Source organism: Globicephala melas, chromosome 20 (assembly GCF_963455315.2).
Source record: "Globicephala melas chromosome 20, mGloMel1.2, whole genome shotgun sequence".
Lineage (NCBI taxonomy): Eukaryota > Metazoa > Chordata > Mammalia > Artiodactyla > Delphinidae > Globicephala > Globicephala melas.
The window spans coordinates 31,330,245-31,352,332 of NC_083333.1; positions in this window are offsets into that span (position 1 = coordinate 31,330,245).

The following is a 22,088-nucleotide window of genomic DNA, read 5'->3' on the forward strand; positions in this document are numbered from 1 at the left end:
CCCAGGAAGAGCCACTGGCTGCCATCAAAGGCAGTCAGTTCCAAAGTGCTTGCAGAGCCAATCAGGCAGCCACTATGGGTCTTCATGCACCAGCTCCAGGGTTCCAGGACCACCAGACCATGCAAACATGGAAGCCAGTGCCCGGGCTGCTGCTGAGACATGCCTGCATAATCCAAAAAGATTGGATTGGGAATGGAAAGAATTGGGTCCAAACCTGCACTTGCTCCACCCCTGACTGGCTGAGCTGCCTTGGACAAGTCTTTTTTTTTTTTTTTTTTCTCTCGATCTCAGTTTCTCCTGTAAAAGGGTCATTTGGAGCAGGTAGTCTTGGAGCAGCCTGTCTAGTTTCCACATTCCGTACATTTGGGGTCGTGTGGTCAGGTTTACTGGGATTCCAAAACCTTTAGAAAATACTTGTTAACCATTGACGGCTGGCCACTGGTGCATTGCCTCAGCCAGCACACAACCCTGGAGTTTGTGACTGCCTAGAAATCACGGGGACTCCTGAGGAGAGCTGGGAGTTCCTGTCCCAGCTGTGCCCGGTACTGGTCTCAGTTTCTCAAATGATGCCAGGCTCAGAGCTACTAAATAGTTAGGGGGCCCAGGAAGAAAGAGGAAGAGTCCTGAAGGAAGCGCTGAGTGACCAGATGGCCTCTCCAGTCCCAACCTCAGTCAGGGACAACGGGGGGGCATTATCTTCTCTCCAGCTCCAGTACCAGTGCCAAGCTGCTGGAGGCATAGCCACAGCTGGGACTAATTCCAGGTACATTCTATAGGTGGCATCATGCTACTGGAAATGGCCTCCTTAGAGGGAAGAGGCTCCCTCTGTGGCATCTCCAGGCACTGGGGAAGCCAAAGCAAGGTCGACACAACCCCAGTTCAAACTGCCAAGAGAGGGGCACTTGAGGCACCCGTGGAGTGTGAGAGGAGGAATCGTTCTCTCAGACTCTGGGGGCCACTGGTCCAGATGCATAGGTTTCTTCAGGACCATCAGCCTCTGGCAAGACTCTCTGGGAGTCTCATGCCCATTGCAAACGGTGGGAAGAAAAGGCCTCAGCCCAGTACACAGTGGGGAGCGATAGGTGAGCTATTGGGGTCTCCAACAACATTCACTGGCAAAGCCATGCTGTGCCACCCACCCAGCTGGCAGGAGAACTGTCACCACACCACTGAGGCTCCTCCCCGGTTGGCAGACAACCTGACCAGGGGCCATTCCCTTGTCCAGACCGTCGCCTGGAGGAGGCCAAAACTCTTCTCCAGGTGGGCAAGGAAACCGGCCAGAGTGAGGAGGGAAAAGGCAAGCGGTGCAACAAGCTGGAGATAGGACTTGGGGGTCAAAGACTTACGCAGGAGCCCGAGATGGCCGAGGCTCCACCCTGGCCAACCTCCCCTCCCAAAGACACCCCTTGCGGCCCCTCCCCCTCGCAGCTGTCTGATCCGGCCTCCTTGGGCCCAATCGCGTAGCTGGGCCGCGGACCCGCCGGGCCTGTCACTTTGGGCAGCATTTAGCCTGCCGTCCAGGAGCAGGCAGGTACAGAGGAGACGCTGAGAGGGGTGTGACAGCGATGCCTCTCACCGTTCCCTCCCGCCGCCCGGCTGGCTCCAGGCTGCCTGGGACGCCCGGGCACCGAGCCCGTGGGTCCTCGCCGCCTGGGCCACACGCAGCTCCCGCTTCTCGAGACCCGGCCTGGGACCTCCGCCAGGCCTGGCGCCGAGGAGGTCGGAGAAATGGGGCGCAGGATCTCAGCTGACGGCACCATGGGCCAGGCCTCGGGAGACAGCTGAGGGGGACCCTGAACCTCCAAATCACAGTCCAGGTCTCTTTCCTCCCCACCCCACCACCTTCCAGGCGTTCGGCTAGGTTTCTCGCGATTCTGGGCCTTTGCTCAGACTCAACACAGACTGGCTCACACAATTTTTTTTAAACAAAAGCAATTAGATTTCAATCCCGGTTCATTTGCATTTGCACCTCGGAAGCAGTGGGGAGGGAGTGGGAGGGAAGGAGTCGGGAAACTGGCGGCAGCGGGTTACACCTTCCGAGAGCCACAGCTGGCCCGGGCTGCCATTGCGCAGTCCACATCTGGCCCGGCCGCGCGGTAGCCGCGGCCCCCTCCCCGCCCGCTCCCGGGGCCCGCGCGCCGCAGCCCGCTCGGTGGCGCGCTCATCGATCGCCGGGGCCGCGGCCGGGCGAGCGGAGAACAAGGTATAGCCTGTATTTAGGTTCCTGCCCTTATATGGCGATGTGCGCGAGCGCCAGCCGAGCGGCCGCACCATATAAGGACACGCGGAGGGCGCCGGGCTGAGCTGGTGCGAGCTCATTGGCCCGCGCGTCTCTCAGCAACCGGCTCTCACGAGTGGAAACGAGCCAGCCGCCCCCGCCCGCTCCCCACCCCCTCCCTTTCTTTCTCCCCCAGCATCCCCGCCTCTCGTCTCGGCACCCCTCTCCTTGCTTACCCCCATTTTTGCCTGACCCTCTCCCCAAGTTTTCTTTTCGCCGTTGTCCCCCTCCCCCTCGGCCTCGTTGTCATTCTCTTCCTCCCGCTCGGCCTGTCCTCGCCCCCTTCGCGCAAGCTCCCACTTCCATCCCACGCACCCCCTCCCCAAACCTCGGCGAACGGAGGCGGAGGAGCGGGAAGGCCCGGATGCGGGAGGGGAGCTGGAAGGGGTGTGTGTGTGTGTGTGTGTGTGTGTGTGTGTGTGTGTGCGCGCGCGCGCGCGTCGCTGCTGCAGTTGCTGCCGCAGCATCAGGTCCACCGTGTGCACGCACTGGGCTCTGCGAACAGTCCGAGTCTCCCCTCCACCCGCAACACACACACGCTCACCTCCCCCGCCCCAAAGGTAATCAGAGCAATTAGCTGCCGAAGAAATGTGCTTGCGGAACTAGGGATGTGCTAAACCACAAACAGTCCTAGGTACCACCAAATTACCATCCCCCAGGGTGTCCCTTCGGGCTGGATTTCTGAATGCAATCATAATAATGATAAATCGATGTCTCATTTAAAGCTTATTTTAAAAACCTGCCAATCGTTCTGGGGGGAACGCTGAGTGCGGGAGAAAAATGTACTGATAGAGCCACCCTCGGGTTTCCAGGCACAACGCAGTGCATTGGTGGTTGCGGGATGCAGGTCAAGTGCTCAGCGCTGGGCCCACCCGCTGGACGGGAGCCCGAGGAGGGAGAAGACGTCGCTATTCCCGTGGAGATGAGGCTCCGGTTCCCCTAAAACTCAGGCAGTAAACGCACAGCGGTTCCCGGGGCTCCCCTCGGCCCCTCCCTCGTGTTCAGAGGCGCGCGCACGCGCACGCACGCACAGGTGTCCGGCTGACCCCTCCCGAGTGGTAACCGGTTCCGAAGCGCTTGTCCTCCTAGCGACGCCGAGGCAACCAGAGCCACCGCCTCGGGGACTCGCGCCTGTCCCCAGGGGAACCAAAGGGGACGGCTAAGACAACCCTAGCGCCCTGGGACCGAGCTTGCCTCTAGGGCTGCCGCCTAGCCCAGGCATTGAGCGATGCCCCCTACTGGGAAGGCTGTGCCTGGAGCCCGGCGCAGGTGGGGGTCGCATAGGAGACCTGGCTCGGGTGGGGGATGGGGAACGGAGAACGATGACCCGCGTGACCTCTGCTCGGTCTCGGGCATCCTTCTTCGCCTTCGCCCTCTTTCCCTTCTCAAACTCAAATCCCCGAACCTGGCACCTCCCAGGGGAAGATGGCAGAAGCGGGCTCTGCCAGGGAACGAGGGTGCGAGATTGGGGAGGGCGCTGCCTGCTGGATGGAGTTAGTTTTGGCCACCGCCTCCTCCTCGCTGTTTCTGGAGAAGGAAGCGCCGTGGCCGCAGCAGCCCTTGGTGCCAGCACGTATCCCTCCCTGACCTTGGCTGAGCTTTGCTACCGCGGTATCTTGCCTAGCAGAAAGCACAGTTTTCCTTCTGCTCAGGGGCTGGGGATGCCCTCGGGGCAGAGGGTTTGTCTGGGTCGGCGCCCAGAGCTGGACCTTTGCCATGCAGACCTCTCTGAGCACTGGAAAATCCGTGGATACCCGGTTGCAGCCTCCCGGTGATCCTACATAGCCCATCCCTGCCCCGCACCTCCCCACGCCCATTTAGGCAGTTCATTCATTTTAAATAACCATCCCCAAGTTTCTGGGTGCTCAGGTAGGTGGATACCTTCGCCCAGCGGGGGGATACCTTCACCCAGCGAGAGGACGGGGAGGGGGGAGGGAGGCTCCCAGATGTTCTCCCCGCACAGGGACGTGTCTCCTAATTGTGCCTCTTCTTCTCTACTCTTAAACCGCAAGAGCAGAAGCCATTCTCGAGTCTGGAAACCCCTTTCCTTGACCTGTTGGCTCTTTGTCCCTGCCCTCTGATTTATTGAATTTGAAATTTCCAGCCAGCAGCGGTGAAATCGCTGGAGCTGAGTACGCGGTTGGCGGGAGGCGTGAGAGAAACTTGCAGATAGGGAAAAATAAAGTCCCAATTTACAGATACACTTCTTCCCGGCCAGCCCGCCTCACTACGGCCGGGATTGTTCGGGATTGGAGTAAGAGGGGGCTACGGACCCACTCGACTGCGCCAAGTGGTTCGGGCTCCGGAACCCGACCCCACCCGTGGGTCCTCTGTTCGCACTTTTCGTTTTTTCCTCAACAATACCAGCCTTGGGGCTCCGGGGGCAATTTCCGTCCCGCCCTGGTGCGCCCCCAGGCCCTGTCCTGAGCCTGCGCCCCGGGCAGGTTCGCCAGCTCGCTCTGGACGCCCCTCTCCAGAGCCCGGGCTCCCCTTGGCGCCCAGAGAAGCCTGCTTGGGCCCGGGTGCCAGGGAGCTGCAGGGTGGCCGCGGGCCCCTCTCCGGCGCGGGCGGCCCTTGACTGGGCAGAGGCGGGGGTCGGGGAGCTGCTCTCTGCAGAGAAGAGGGTGGGCTCGCGGCACCTGCTGAGCTGCCGCCGCCGCTTCGGCTCATGGCGCCGAAGGATCCACCCGGATCTTCTCCGCGGAGTTCCGGGCTTGGGTCATTTTGCAGTCGGCACGCACACATATTTTTAATTTATTTTTTATTTTTCACCGGGGGTGGGGGGCTGTGGGGGTCGTCAGGGCTGGCCAGCCCAGCTCCAGCGCCGGGGTGGGGGTGAGGACAGTGGGGCAGCACGCGGTCACCGAGGTCAACAGCCCATTAGCATTGCCCCACCCGGGCGCCGCGACCTCGCGAGGGCACGGGGCATGCGGGGTGGGGGACAGACCGACAGCGCCCTCCCTGCACTGTCCCCCTGCCACCCCCCACTCCTGCTCCCTCCGCCGCTAGGTAACCGCCCCTCCCCCTCCCCTCTCTCCCCCCGCTTCGGCCCCAGATCCCCCGGTGCCCACTAGGGTCCCGGCGCCCGGGCGGAGAGTCCCGGGGAGGGGAAGGGAGTGGGGCTGCGGGTGGGCTGCGGCGCCAGCCCCCCGCCCGTGGCAGCGTGGCGACTGGCGCCGCTTTGGCAGCCATTTTCTGCAGCTGCCGCGGCCGGGGCTCTGCGGAGTGAGGCGGAGGCTGCAGCCGCCAGACAGAGGCGGCGGGGACAGAGGGGCGCGGGGTCACCGGCGGGGGGGGTTATTCGGTGGCCGGAGCGGGGGCTAGGGGCGTGCAGTGTCGCCGGCGCCTCCCGCCCCTCCCCCTGCTGCATTGCAGGCGGAGCGCGGCCGCTCCGCGTGGCGAGCGCCTGCGATCCCACCCTTTCCCCGCCATCTTGTACCCGAGCTGGCGCCTTCCCAAAGAGGAGCTGCGTTAGACAAAGCCCGCCCTGGGCCCGCGGGGGCCCCTGCAGCCCACCCGGGCTGGGCGGCCTGGGGGCTCCCGGGCCCACGCCCTCGGCCCGCCCCTCCCGGGGGGCCGGCACACCCCCTCCCAAGGGGGGCTCCGCGTGCGACGGCCACTCGCCTAGCCTCAGAGGGTCAGCGGGGACCCCCACATCGGTTGCCAGGCTGGACCCGCGCCTTCGCCGCAGCCCACCCTTGTTGCGGAAAGGGGGGGTCCCCCGCAGGCTGGGCTAGTGACAAGAGCTGGATACTCTTGTAGCCTCGAGTCCCTTCTCTCTTCTGGTTGGGTTGGTTGGGAGATCACTAATTCTGGAGCCCCCACCTACCCGTAGTGCCAACCTCACGCCCTCGTTTTTCTCCTGGGAACCTCAAAGAAGACCGCAGCGTGGGCGGCTCTCGATACCCCCCTAGCTGCTCAGCAGCTGCTGCAAACGGGAGATTCGGCACTCCAGTTTTCTGGGATGGCAGTGCTGTTGCCCCAACACCCCAGCCCCCCGCCGCTTGCTCAACCCCTTCCCTCAACGCCCCTGCACAGGACTTCCTGACCTAGGGGTTTGTGGCGTGTGTGGGGGAAGATGAGGCACCCCTTCCTCAGCCCCGAGACCGCGGGAGAACTGGCTCCCGGCAGCCTACTCCGTCAAGTGCCACGCTACTCCTTGGTAGGGGATTTTCTCCCTGAAGACTCCATTTTCCCATCCCCAAGTCCCCAGCCCCTGGGGCGCCCAAGGTCTCCAACAGCTGGTTGGTTCCTCCCGACTGCACATCCCAGGCTGGGGGTGGGGGGAGGAGCACATGGCCACCGGTTCCTGCACCCTCTCTTCCCTTCAACAGAACCCCTAGGGAGTCCCCATCTCCCAGCCCACCTAGACTCCCAGGAGTGTCTGACTGGAAGGGACGGTGGTGGATGAGGAAACAGGCTGGGAGACGGGAGTGACTGGTGCAAGGTCATTCAGAAGGTGAGTGGCAGAGCTGGACTCTTCACACACCCCCACCCCTCCCCTTATTTCTTTCAGATACCAAGATCAAAGCCCAGGCTCGCTGTGGACGGGGAGCTCACTCCTCCAAGTACTCTTGGCCAACGTCGGGACCGCGGCAGAGGGGGCTGGGCACCGGAGGGGTGAGGAGCTGCCAGACTGCTGGTTCACACCCGAAACTGGGTTTCCCCAACCGGACGCCTGCTGTCCCTCCCACCCCCATCCTGCGGGGTCTCCTTCGAGGGTGGAAAACAAAGCATCCCAGGATGGCTTTGCCAACGCTACTGGCGGGGCGCAGTCCTCCCCCCACCAATGCCTGCCAGCCCGCGTGGATTCCGAGCCCGGCTCCGGAAACCAGTCTGACCACTTCGCCCATTTCCCAAGCCTCCCCAGGCGGCCGGCGGCCGGCTCTCAGGGTGGGGTGAGCCCAGCTCGGCCGCAGCCTCCGCTGCCCCAGCGACGAATGGAGTTGCCCAGAAGGCGGCCGTCAAAGGGACACACCCGGCCGCACTCTGGGGGCTTCCGGTCGCTCCCCACCCCGTATCCCCCCATCATGAAAACTGGTGGTTGGAAGCTCCACTCCCGGGCCGCGTCGGCTTTCATCCGCTGGGTCAGCTGCCGGCCCGACGATCCGGCGCAGAGCCTCCTCCTGACCTTGCCCCATGCGCACTGTCCCTGACGCGGCTGCCCTGGGGGCGCTTACAGTCGGGTCGGGACACCGAGCTGAGCCCCAGAATCGAGTGTGAACCCTTTAGACGGTGGCTGTTGCGTGGGATCACAGAGTGTTGCCCGATGCGACGGAGGTGGCAGAGGAGGGACCGACCTCGAGGGAACCGTGGGCGGGAAAGGCCAGAGCAGCCCCACCGAAGTGGGAAGATGGACATGTGGCACTGAAGTCCGCCCTGCGCATGTGTTTCAAAGGCTCCACCAGCAATGCACCAGGATGCCCCAAGAAAGCAATGCGCCTCACGTCCCGCCCGCGGCTCCAGTCGATGAGAACACCCTAGAGGGCAGGGCTCGAGCTGCCCAGGTACCACCCGTCACGTGGCGACAGCGCTGGCGCGCGCCAGCTACCCACTAGCCGAGGGCCGGGATGGTCCGTGGCGGCTGGCCTGCGGTCCCGGCCGGGTGCGGAGCTGCGAGGCGGCGGCCGCGGGGGCGAGGAGGGAAGATGGCCGGCCGCCAGCGTCGCCCGCCAGGCCGGGGCCGCGGAAGGACAGACAGGCACGTAAGGTGGAGGAGAGCCGCTACCCAGCTTTGTCGAGAGGCCCGGGCCACTCCTAGTGCCCGGCTGGGGCGGGCGGAGCCAGCTTTGTCGAGTCAGCAGGGTCGAGTTGCGGCCGGTGTGCTCCTTCACCGAGCCCCGCCCCTTCCCATCCCCACCTCGCTTTTTTAGGGGGAAGGGCAGGGCAATCAGCACCCACAGGCAGTTGTTGGTGTTGTGCTTGGGTGTCCTCCCGGATCAGCCCACCCCTCCCTGCTCCCAGATGCTTCCCCTCCCCCATCGCGTTAACCTGGGGAAGGGGCAGAGCAATCTGCCCTTGGAGCACCTCCCGTCTCCCCACAGACGGCGGCGTAATAGCTGGCTTATTCCTTCTAGGTATGGCTGAAAGGTTTTAAAAAAGCAGGTGGGAGTGGGGTGGGGGGTGGGGATAGGGTATGGGAAGAACCAGGACGAGGTACTAGTTACTCTTTCACTGCAGGCTGGGCAGAGGCTGTCTCCTTTCTGAAGGCGTTTAGGGTGGACGTGGGGTGTGTGTGTGAAGGACCCAAGGGCGAGGGTACAGGTCACTTTCAACAGACCACGGCAGAGTGGGGTTGGGGTGTCAGTCCCGTTTGCTGGGAAACCCTACTGCCAAGGCTGTATCCCCCAGAGCTCCCAGCACTTGGAGCCCTGCCCCTGAGGGCACAGCCCAGAAGAAACCGGAGGAAGTTGCAGAGAAGCTGGATTTAAAAGTGGTGAAGGAGGGCTTCCCTGGTGGTGCAGTGGTTAAGAATTCGCCTGCCAATGCAGGGGGCACGGGTTTGAGCCCTGGTCTGGGAAGATCCCACATGCCATGGAGCAAATAAACCCGTGTGCCACAACTACTGAGCCTGCACTCTAGAGCCCATGAGCCACAACTACTGAGCCTGTGAGCCACAACTACTGAAGCCCACGCGCCTAGAGCCCGTGCTCCGCAACAAGAGAAGCCACCGCAATGAGAAGACGGCGCACCGCAACGAAGATAGCCCCCACTCACTGCAACCAGAGAAAGCCCGCACACAGCAACGAAGACCCAACACAGCCAAAAAATAAAATTAATAAAATAAAAGTGGTGAAGGAGGAGCAGTCAACAATTAGCACCCCCTAGAGTGGGCAGAGCAGGACACCTTGGACTCTTAGGCCCACTGTGCTGGGGAAATCATGGAGCAATTCCTGCTTAGGTCGGAGGGTGACCTGAATGACCTCTAGAGCCTCCGCCTACAAGATTCCAGGGAACAGACAAAACAGAATCATGGCCCACAACTGGGCCCAGTTTTGCTGGAGCTGAATTTCTCCAGACTTCACAGTTCCATGGCAGGACCCTGTGAAATAACATGGGAAGTGCCTGCTACTTAGTAGGTACCCTGATTAAAAGAGTAATGGAAAGGCAAATCTTTAATTTCCATCTAAGTGTTGATGTCTTTATAGTCCTCTTTGTCATCATGATTATAGAGAAGCTTCCTCAAATGCACTTCTGTTCCTCTGTTCCCAGCACTGTTCTAGGCCCTGCACCAAGGGCATGAAGAAGGTGCCTATGAATTCCCATGTGTCACTAGAGTGGAGGCAACAGCAGTAGGAAACCAGCATCTCCAAGAATGGACTGTCTTCCCTCTCCCCCATCCACCTTCTCGCCTTGGTGGGGGAATCCCCAGATAAAGTGAGAGATGTCAGCTCCATTTCAGGAAGTACATGAAGGTTATCTGCTCCAGCCTGCTCATCTGCTTCCCCTCACAGTTATTAGGACACTCCCAATACCTTCCCTGGAGCAGCAGGCCAGGGAAGAAAGAGGCAAAATCAGAACGAACAGAAGAGAGAACGTAGTCCCATTCACCAACCGCCTGAGGTTGCCATTAACCCAACGGGCTGCCAGTTACAGGGGACATCCTTCTAGGGCAGGTTGAGCAGGAGGTCTCCAGGCCGGTAGCCGGAGAGACTGCAGGTGGGAAGGTGGGGGAAGAATTATTACACCTACCCTGGACCCCCTAAGCCTCATCATTCTGCACAGTGGGACCTCCCTCAGCTTTAGATGCCATTCTGGTAATCGGGTATCTAGGCTTTTTTTTAACTCACTCTCTCAATATCCATCCATCCATCCATCCATCCATCCACCCACCCATCCACCCACCCTCCTACCTATTCACCCAACAAAGATTTCCTAGGCACCTTCTCCATACTGGTCAAGCCCAGTGCTCAGAGTTACAGATAAAACACCTGGCTTCTGACCTCATGGAGTTTAAAGCCTGGGGTGAGAGGATACAGTAATAGAAAAGCCGCACACCTAATGTAATTTACAACCTTGAAAAGTGCCCGGGAAGAAGCGTTTGGTGCTATTGAGAGCATATAACAGGTTCATTTGGGGTTGTGGGCTGTAGCAAAGGCCAGGATGGAAGTTGCCTGAACAACTCTGGCTTCTGGTTCAGGATTTTTAGGGTTGTCCACTCAGCCCATGAGGATGTGACCAAAACTTAAGCATTGATGGAGTAGCCATGGAAATAGAATGACCATGACGTGAGGTCGGTGAATAAAAATCCTCTGTCAGCTCTCAATTGCGGGAAAGAGGAAGCTACAAAGAAATTCAGGCGCGAGGAGAGGGGAGTTTATTGCCAGGTCTGTAGAGCAGATGTGGTAACCGGCAGCTCCTTATTTTGGAGGCTACTCTAAAACTGTGTTCAACTTGGGGGGCCTCCAGAGGACTGAGCCAGTTGTGGAACAAGCCAGGGTGTTTAGGTCTGAACCAGAACTTGAGCTCTCCAAATCTCATCTCAAACTGTCTCTTGTCCAGTTTGCGTTGAGAGTGGACCACAAATCGGGGACCACAGGCAGAGGGCTTGTGGTCTTGGATGCTTCACTAGCTAAAGTGTGGGGCCCGAGCATCATTGTATCCACCTGTAAAATGAGGGGGTGTTTCCTGGAGTCTCTCAGAGGCTTCTTCCAGCTCCATCCTTGTGATGACTCTATGGTCCCAGGAGCAGTGCACTTTTGGGGGTTCATCTCAGTTCACAGCTGGCACCTCTGATGTGTAGGTGGCTGTGGCTGTGCTGCCATTCCTGCCGGGGGGCATCCTGACCAGACACTGTGTATGTGCAAAGACTCCTGAGGGAGCAGTGTGGCACCGGGGTTAGGAGCCCAGGCTACCTGAATCCAAGCCCTGGCTCCACCACTCACTAGCTCTGTGACCTCAGGCCAGGTACTTGACCTCTTGAAGCATCCATTTCCTCGTGGGGGTAATAATAGTTTGTATTGCATCAGGTTATTGCGAGGATTAAAAGAGAAAAAGCATGTAAGGGCTCTCCCGTGGAGCCTGGCTCAGTGAGCAATCTATAATTGTGAGTTATTGTCATTATTAGGTCATGGGGACACCAGGCAGTGGTGACACCAGGCAGCTGGTGTCACTTTTGGCATCTGACCTAAACTCAAGGTGATGATGAAAATTATGAGAGAGAGAGAGAGAAAAAAACAAAATACCTCACAAGTCAAGACAAAAGCAATCTTTTTCATAAAAGATAGAAGAGTAAAGACAAAGATCAAATCTAATAACTATAGACTATTGTTTAGACACACAGAGAGAAAGGGAGATGCCTTTCCCACCTCCCAATCCCATGAGCAGGTGGGAAATCATGCTGACCTGGGGGGACCAGGGGACAATCCCTGAAAAATCCTCTGCCTGAACTTTTACTCTTTTCTGAGGCTGGGTTGGGGGACATGGAGAGAAAGGGAGCAGCAGAGACTTATAACCTTGTAAACACAGCTCATTCATTCAGTAACTATTTATCCAGGCCTTTCAGACACTGTGCTGGAGAATGATGGTGACAAAGACACAGTCCCTATTAGTGAGAGACGTAAGGTGACAGAGACACAGGGATCCCTGCAGGGCATGACACAGCACACAGGTGCGGCCTGGAATTCTGGGCATGTTTTTGGTCAACTGGTGGAGGCGCCTCACCCTAACTGGGGACTGGAAACCTGGAGGAGGCTTCTTTCCCATCCAAGTTAATTTCTGGGCAGCTGTGTGGTTGCAGGGCAGGTGGAGAGATGAGAACCATCTCGTGGCTGAAGAAGGTTCCATGTTCCTGGCTCAGGGCTGGCTAGAGAAAGGGACTCTTGCATTGTGGGCTTCCAAAGCTCCAGGGAGAAAGCTGGCCAGCTCTGCATTTGGAAGAGAGAGAAATGGGCAGCCTACACCTGCCAAATCTGCGAGGTGCTTCAGGAAGGGCCCCCCTTGAAAGCATTATTTATAGATCTGACCGTTTGCCCGCTCTTATCTTGATGATGGGAATTTGGGACAACAGGTCACAAGTTGGTGTCTTCCTTTGTCAGCAATCCATTCAACATGGCAATTCCCTCACCCTTCACACAGGCATGGGCGACACGAAGAGATGGCTCGCCTGCAAGAGACCCAGCTGGTCTGGAGTTGGAGGCACATTTCATTTCTCCAGCCAGCTGGGGAGGCAACTGGAGCAGACCTGGAGATCGCCTCTAATGTTTTAAATGTCAGTATGGTCCCTACTTGCTGACTTGCCAAGATTTGATCAGCTAAATTGGCCTGTGTGGTATGTTCCCTGCAAGGCACAGTGTGTATCTGGATCTTCAGCAGTGTCACCAGGGAAGCTAGATGGCAGTAAACAAATTTCAGTGGATGTGGTTCTGGGGTAAGCCTTTCTCTTACCCCTTCTGAGCTACTTCCTGTCTCATTGGGGCTTGCAATTCAAAAGGGTTCTCTCCTTGGGCCCTAATTAGGTTGAGGGAGGGACCAGCTCCATTTGGGATGCCACAGCCACCTCTGCAAGCTTCTTGGGCCCAAATAACGCCAGCTTTTGGCAGGGACAAAGGTCAGGCCTAGATTGGGGTCTTCCCAGTGTTTCCAGAGTCTCATATGTGCCAGGGAAGAAACCAAATTATGAGCTAAACTAACCCAAACTCCCAGAGGTTTTCCTTCCTTCATTCATTCACTCACTTTTTCAGTCATAACTTGGCCAGCCAGGCAGCATTCATTGCCTGATTTTGGTTGGCCTTGTTTCTCTCCCATTACTGGGAGGCAAGTCAGAGAACCGAAAGGCAAGACTCTTTTCGAGCATGTTCTGCGATTGAATCGAGATGGGAATCCCCGGACTTCCCTAGTGGTCCAGCAGTTAAGACTCTGCGCTCCCAATGCAGGGGTCCCAGGTTCAATCCCTGGTCAGGGAACTAGATCCCACATGCCACAGCTAAAAATCCGGCATGCCACAACAAAGATCCCGCATGCGGCAACAAAGACCCGGTGCAGCCAAAGAAATAAATATTAAAAAAAAAAGAAGATGGGAATCCCCAGGTCAAAATGAGGAGGGCAATCTGGGGGCCCAGGGATGCTTTAGTTTTAGAATCTCTTCATGAGAAGCGTGACTGAGTGTTTCTGGGGCCCACGCAGTCTCTGGGAGCTGGACCCACACTTGGCCTGTCAGCCTGCTGATGTTCACAGAACTCCTGGCTTGTCAGGTCTGGAGGGCAGCGGTGGGGAGACCTCGGCTCTAGCACTGTGCCCAGCTCATAGTACTGAATATAATCAAATCAGACACACATACACACACAGAAACCTAAAAAACAAAACAAAAACAAATGATGACAAAATAATTCACCCCTTCCAATCTACCCTCCCCCAGATGAAATTAAAATGACCAGGTGTGGGAATTCCTTGGTGGTCCAGTGGTTAGGACTCTGTATTTTCACTGCCGAGGGCCTGGGTTCAATCCCTGGTCGGGGAACTAACATCCCACAAGCTGCGTGGCACGGCCAAAAAAAAAAAAGACTAGGTGACCAGATCAATTACCAAATGACTGAGCAGGGATACACAGGCTGTATCCCTGAGACAGTCATATGAACAATCGAAGCTTCTTACTGTCTCTTTGGGGCTAACACTACCCTGGGACATTCTTAAGCCTATCTCTAAGCAAACCTTACAGCAGTCCCTGCACCAATTTCCTCCAATTTCACTGGTGAGGATACTGAAGCCCAGAGAGGTTCAGAGATTTCCCTCCCTCCCTCCCTCCCTTCCTTCCTTCAACAAATAGCTCTGGTGCACTTGCCAAGTTCTGGGAGCTGAGAATAAAGGAATGAGTAAGACAGACACTGATTTGCTGTCATGGTGCTTACACTCTATTGGGGAAAAGGGGAGGCAGACAAGCAAACAAATCAAAATTTCAGCTAAGGTTGCCTCTGCTCTAAAGAAGCAAAACAGAATAATATAATAAATGGAGTAACTGGTCATGGAAGGCTTCTCTCAAGAGGTGGCGTTTAGAAGACCTGAATAGTAAGAATAAACCAGCCTTGGGGAGCTCTAGGGGACAGGACTGCCAGCCCCAGGGCACAGAAGTGGTAAGTGCAGAGCAGCTGGCCCACGGAGACAGGTTTGCCCGACTGCCTAATCCTTCCTCTTTCTGCCACATCCTGCTTCCTCACATGGCCAAAGAGTAAGGTTGGGCTCTGCTGTGCGGTGTGAGCAGCCAGGCTGAGCTGGAGGCGGCCATGACCTGTGAAACTCGGTGGCTATGGGCCCACCCTCCTGGACCCCCATTCATTTGTGTTGAGGTTATGGGGTGAAGGGTTAGAAAATAGGCCTTCAAGTAGTCGGCAAGGGACGGTCAAGTTGCCCAGATGTTCTCAGCTGCTGGAGAGCTGGGTCTCAGTCTCGCCCGCGTGGGAGGCTCTTCTGATTCTTCCCAGCCCCACTACGAGGCTCCAGTGCCAGCCAGCACTTGTCCCCAACCCCGAAGGGGAGGCTCCAAATTGCAAGAATAGTAAAAGAACTCTCATATATTCTTTATCCAGAGTCACCAATTATTTACATTTGCCCCATTTGCTTTATCATTCTCTTTCTCTCTTTCCCCCATAGTTTTTCTGAACTATCTGAAAGTAAGCTGGAGACCTTGTACCCTTTTATGCCTAAATACTCTACTGTGTTTTTCCTAAGAACAAGGACATTTTCTTACACAACCACTGTACAGTTATCAAAATCAGGACGTTTACCATGGATGCAATATTATTTTCTAAACTACAGTCCACATACAAATTTTGTCAGTTTTCTCAATGCTCTTTCGAGACAGTTTTTTTTTCCTTTTCCAAGAGCCAAACCAGGACTGTGAATTGCATTGAGTGTCCTGTCCTTTTAGTTTCCTTAAGCTGGGACAGGGACTTCCCTGGAGGTTCAGTGGCTAAGACTCCACACTCCCAATACAGGGGGTCTGGGTTCAATCCCTAGTCAGGGAACTAGATCCCACATGCATGCTGCAGCTAAAGATCCTGCATGCAGCAATGAAGATCCTGCACGCGTCAACAAAGATCCTGCGTGACGCAACTAAGAACAAGCGCAGCCTAAATAAATAAATATTAAAAAAAAAAAAAAGGTGGGGTCATCTCAATGGGCACATGCCTTTCTCCTTAAGCTAGGACAGGGCCTCTGGGTTCCTCAGCCTTGGCATTTTGAAGAGTAAGTGTCTGATATTTATTTCTACATGGTTAGATTGGGGCACTGCATTTGTGGCAGAAAAGCACTGGAGTGATGCTATATCCTTCTCAATGCATCGTATCAAGAGGCACAAGTCAGTTTGTCCCCATATTGGTGACACTAACTTTGATCCCTTCCAACCCAGTGTTTTTTTGTCAGTTGGTTTCTTTCAGCCTTTTGTGTCTCTCTCCTTATCTGTACGGGTTTCTCTCCTCATCTGCTTCTGTCTCGCTCTCTTTCTGTTTCTGTTATGATCATTCTCCATTTTCTTGTGCTGGTCCTTTTGGTATCCTTACCTCTGGGTCTGTCTCTCTCTTTATCTCTGGTCCTCTCTGGTTTCCTTTTCTCCCTGCTGCCGCCTCCACCCTTGATTTTGGTCCTGTGTCACCATTCTCTCTCCAAAGTACTGAAAGGCATGCAAGACCACTTAGACCTGCCACCAGACTGACCCACAGCTGAAGACCAGGTGTGTCCTCGGATTCCTAAGAGGAATCATATGGAACTAATGAGAGGCTAGACCTTTGAGGCATCGTAGTTTGCCCAGGTGGAATCTCATGGTCCTTGGAACTCATCTCTGGGCCCATGAGAAAAGGCAGGCTCTAGAGGAAGAGGGATTCTGCATAAAATTTCCTCTTCTTGCTGTCCGACTGCCTTTTGCCCATCCATATGTCATCCCCCATGAGAGAGTGCACAGACCCCAAACTCCCCTCTAGGCCCAGGGCTGAGGCTCACTGTGGTTAGGCCAGGACTGAGCAAATACCATCTTTCTGCCAAGGCAGAGCCAACTCAAAGCTCTGAGGTTAGCAGGTTTCTTGCCACCTCACGGAGCTGAGCCCACAACAGCCTTCATCCCCACTTGGTCACTGGATTGGAAGAAGCCCAGACCCCGGGCTTCTTTTCTCTCTGGGTTGGGCCCCAAACCACAGTCAGAGAATAGAGGCCAGACCATGGCACCCAAGAGCAGCACACTCAGGGAGATCAGCTCAGTGCTTTGTGACCACCTAGAGGGGTGGGATTGGGAGGGTGGGAGGGAGATGCAAGAGGGAGGGGATATGGGGATATATGTATACATATAGCTGATTCACTTTGTTATACAGCAGAAACTAACACACCATTGTAAAACAATTATACTCCAATAAAGATGTTTAAATAAATAAATAGCAAAAAAAAAAAAAAAAAAAGAGCAGCACACGGCCAATCACTCATGGCTATGGCACTGAATTTTGAATTATGTTATCATTATTCCTATTATTAAATCCAACTTTATGGTGGGTGACTTGTGTGAGCACTGCTCCTCGTTGGAATGTACGTACCCACTTGTGTACGTACCCAGGGACTTTCTGCTCTGGTGGTTCCTCTGCAGTTATTTGTTTTCATCCTAGTTTACGGAAGTAGGCATCACTAAGGACCAGCGTGAAGCAAAAGGCTAAGGGAGGAAACAGTACTGGCTGCCCTGCCGCCCCGTCTAGTTCTTCCTGCCGGGCTAGGGCCCGGGCAGCATCCTCTCCACCCTCCAGTGCTCAGCAGCAGCAGCACCGCCAGGCCCAGGTCAGGGAGCAGTGTAGGGGCCGGCGCCACCCTCATCTGTGTCTCTTCAGGGGTCACAGGCCTAGGGGATGTCAGAGCCACCAAGGCTCTTGGCACTCAAAGGCCACCCAACCCTCTCATTTTGCAGATGAGCAACCTGGGGCCTGGGAAGGGGAAGTAATGGCACGGCAGTGGCAGAGCTGGGGCCAAATCCCAAGGCTCATGACTTCCACCTCAGTGCTCCTTCTGCCATCGCCCCTGGACTTCTCAGCTGCCGGCTCAATAACTCTCTCCCATCCCCAGACCTGTTGGCAGGCAAGAAAAATAACTCACGTGAGTCAAAAGCAATTTGCAAACATAAATAATTTTCAATGCCAGGAGAGGAGACAGTAGGAAGACGCATTGAAGGTTGAAAGGAACCTGGCCAGTCCTGAGTCTCCTTCACCCTGCCCAGTGCCTCCTCTCTCCCCTCAGCACTGATAGGAGAGTGGGGAGCACAAAACACAAAGCAGGAAATGGCTATAAGGATGCTCACTTCCGTTGTTCATGGGAGGGATTCTGCTTTCCAGGTTCTTCTCTCCCCACCCCCCAACATTCACATGATTTTGTAATCCCACCTCCTTTAGAGAATCAGAGGAAATTAGATGGTCTCCTGCTTGCATCTGGAACAGCCCAGGCCTGCTCCATCCGGCTGTATTCCTCCTTGTCTTCAACCCCAAAGAGCACTACTTCAACAAAGGGTGGAAGACACGCCATTATTCTGTTACATTAGTATAACCTCAGTGTTATATTACAAAGGAGCTGAATACGACTGTCCCGTTTTCTCAGTTTGGATGCTGCTTTACAGACCACCCAAGACCATCCTCTGATTTTGTGACAGGCATTTGCTCATCTCCCCAGGATGTTATGGCTTATTTTGCCCTGACAGCCAGCGAAGTCCCTTGTAAGAGGTTCCGGAGAATAGTGGTGGTAGTGAGGGAAGAGCCTGTGTCATTTCGGAGGGCTGAGAGCGCTAAGCACACCTTTCTAAAGCCCACCCCAAGGGGCTCTCTAAAGCAGAGAGAAACAATGAGAAACCAGATACCATGGAATTAGTGAAGAATTTCTCAGATGAAACAGGAAAGGGAGGAAATGCAGGGAGGTTTACATTACACCTGGCGCAGGTTGAAAGGAGTCAGGGCCAGTCGTTGGCAATATTAAACTCCATGGTGCGTTTGAAAGGATCCTTAGCTCAGGCAGCAAACGAGAGGCGTTCCTGCCAGTACGGGCTGCATTGCCACCACTCTCCTCCAGCCCTAAATGCACACGCACATGCACACTCACGCAGGCATGCACACGCACCTTGGACGTCCATTGGCAATGCCAGCTCTCTGCCCCTATCCAGATTTGAGAACTTGCAGATAATTAAGTGAAATAATAATTACAGGCAGCATTTGGTGAGTTTTTACTGTGTCAGGCCTTATCCACACAGCTTACGTTAAGACCACATATGAAAATAAAAAAGGGGTGTGTGCTGTGTCTTCTGCTTGTTGTTAACTCTCTGTGTGTGTGTGTGTGTGTGTGTGTGTGTGTGTGTTTTGGAGTAACATGCCCATATCTCTACTATTCTGAACCTCGTGTTAAAACAAAACTAAATACATAAGGACGAGGTGATTGCTGTGCTGTCAGGAACCGTATAATATGTACCACTAGCTAAATATGGAAATTAAACCATGAATCTCCTGGAACTGACTCAAGGATTATCCTTAGGGTCTGTTTCCCTAAATTCAATTACCACATAATTACCCGGAGTCTCCTGAAACTCACACAGATAGATCAGGTGAAGGGCGAGGGGGCAGCAGGACCCTAGAGCAGCTGAGTGCCTGAGTGTCTGACATCCGCTGGCGGCAGGGCGAAAAGGAGCAGCCTGAGTCCCCAGCCTCTGCTCTGCAGCTTTGTGGTCATGGGGGTTGAGCCCCTGGGGGTGGCACGGGGGTCTTTCTTATGTCTGCTGCTAATGACTTGCAGTGCAGGAATCAGCATCACTGTCTGAAAGCTCCCATCTGTCTCTCTTTCTCTCACACACACACATACACACACACACAGGACTCTGTACACACACACACACACACACACACACACACAGACATACACACACACACACACACACACACACACGAGGCATCTGATTCTGAGGTATTTATCTAGGAACTGTGCACAAACTGTGGGAGTGCATGAAATACCCAAGACATGTCCCTTGCCTTCCAAATGCTCAAGGCTTTGTCCAGTTGGAGAATCGAGGTGCATGCACACAGGTATGTTGCAGCTAGCAACTGATTGGCGAGTTGCGGGGGCGGCAGTAAATATTGCAGGAGATCAGGCACAGCAGGCCCTAGTGAAGGCTGGAATAATCTAGAACAACCTCAGGGAGGGGATGGGACCTAAACTGGCCTCTGAAGAACCCACAGAATCCTGTAAGCTGGGAGCACAGCCCCTGGAGACAGACAAGGCTAGCTCAGAACCCACTATCTGCTCCCCTGTATACTGAATGTTTGACCTTGAATGGGTTACTTGAGCCTCTAAGCCTTCATTTCACCATCTGTGAGACAGGGACAGTGATAGGATATAGCTCATGATGACGCCCTGAACAAGTGCCCCCACAGGTAGTGGGCACTCAATCCATGTTAGCTGTTAGCAGTAACTGCAAAGGGAAGAGAGGAAGAGGAGGGGGCAGGGGGCAGGGGGGTTTTTGAACTATGGCCACAGGAAATGGATACTTGCATCCAAGAATATCCGCCTTTAGTACTATTTCCTCTTTAGAGTCTTCGTCTTCTCAGATGAGCCGCAAACATAACTTGGAACCATAACGTGGAACAATAGAAGAAACTCGATTCAAAAAACACGAGGATCTGGTTCTGTACGAGTGCAGGCGCAGCTCTTCTCTCTCTCCTGTCCCAATACCATTCTTGGTGATCCAGGATAAAGCCGGAGAGGCTGAGGATGAGGTCCCAGGTCAGTGGGTAATCATCCACCAGGCAGGTAGTGAGGGCAGAATGCAGAGGGCTGGTGCACACTGGGTTAAGAGCTGGGCGGGGAGGGAAGGGAGAGGTAGCAGTCAGTTCAGAGGTAAACATCACCGGGTATCTGTCCCTTGGTCAAGCTGAGTCTCTCAGCCAGAAGTCGTTAGAAGGCATTTGGATCTGACATGAAATGTTAATAATGTTCCCTGGTAAAAAAAAATAACTCATATGTTTACTTAGGAGGTTTTCCAGAAGCGCTCAAGGCTCTTTCCCGACCCAGTTCATCCTCACTGTCATGGCACGTCTTTGAAGGTGCTGAGGAAACTGAGGTGTAGGAAGGGAAAGGGTTTTGGTGAGGGGAGTGGGTACTGCAACTGGATCTGTTCTGCCCTCCTTGTATGTTCTAGACTTTGTCGTTGGGGTGGGTGGGAATGGGGAGGAGCCTCAACTCAGGAGCCCAAGGTGGGCCAACAAATGGAGGTACCAATTCTGGTCTTCCACCACCCCTTTGTCTAGGTCTTGTCCCATGCTCACTCCACCCCCACCTGAAATCACAGGTGAAGGGCCCGCTGTCATGCAGCAGCCATTCTGTGCCATGCCAGCATACTCGATGTCACTACAATCACTGCACTCACAGGATCCATGTGGCTCAGTTCTCAACAGTTCCTCTCTCCTATTGGACTGAAACTTCCCTGTGGGCAGGGGCTGACCAAGTAGACTATTCAGGATCCAAATAGAGTTTCCAGATAACATCCAGGATGCCCAGTTCAATCTGCATTCACATAAACAATGCATTTTATATTATTTTTTAGTATTAGTATATCTCAAATATTTCATGAGACATACTAAAAAATTATGCATTGTCCATCTGAAATTCAAATTTAACTGAGCATTCTAGATTTTTATGTGCTCAGTCTGGCAACCCTAGCTCCAAAGCACCCTGGTAGGATCCAAGGATGGAGCTAACACTGAAGGGCTAAACTTGGCTCTTGTGAAAACGAGTTGGGAGAGGTGGTGCAGGCAACAAGGAGACCAGAGCTGGAGTCTGGGACCCAGCTGGTGCAGGAGGGAACAGCTTCTGAGGGATGGATGGATACACAATGCCCCTCTCTTTGCAATGAGTCAGCTTCAGCCTCTATGCTCAAGGCTCAGCCCCATTAGAAAGGTTCATTTGGAGAAAAAACAGAGAACTTCGGGTCTCTGGGCAAAGTTAAGATCCCAGTGTGCAAGGTTAAGATCTCAGCTTCCTGCTTTCATTCTCTCCCCTGAACTTGGGCTCAAAGAGAGGGTTTAGGACTCTTTGCTTATGAAGCGCTGGGCATTGACAGACATCTCTGCCCTGCATTAGGAAGAAGCAGTCTACACCTGCGAGAACTGGGGCTACTGGACTCTCCTCCCCTGTCCTGATGCCAGGGCCCCTGGACCTCTTTGAGTGTTCCTGAGCTTTGGATATGTCTACGTCTGAGAGATTAGGGTGGAGCGAGTTGCCGTGGGGCACCTCTCTGCTGGGTGATAGCAGACCGCCTGATTGGTTCTAGAATCAGTACAGAACTGGGCAGTGGCCACACGTGCTGGACAAGCTGTTCTGTCATCAGAACCTCAGACTCTCATCCCACAGGGAAGCTCAACCCCTGTGGGGTCTGAATGGAACAAGATGCTCAAGTGGCCCCTGGCACATCCGAGGAGCCCAGCCAATGAGAGTCCTGTCCCTCCTGGGCCAGAAGGGGCCTTGGACACTCTTGAGTCTGGTGCCAGTTGGGCATCTCTGCTGCTCCTCCTGACCTATCCATCTACCTCTGTCCCATTGCTGATCTTCTGACCTGAGGTTCCAGGCTCTTCCTAGGACCATCCTCCTCGAAGACCTACCCCAAACGGTCCACCACCAGGACCAGTTTTCAAGGCCTCAGACACCTGTAGGCCACAGCTTTCTGCGAATGGTAGTAGACGGGTTTCCTTCCCTGCCCACCAACAGTGCCATCCTCTGCCTCCCCTACCCTGTTCCCCAGGCTCAGACTCACAGAGGCCACCCACTGGGCAGGAGGGGTACCCCTAGGGGCTAAGGCTCACTCCCAAGTCACCAACTGTGC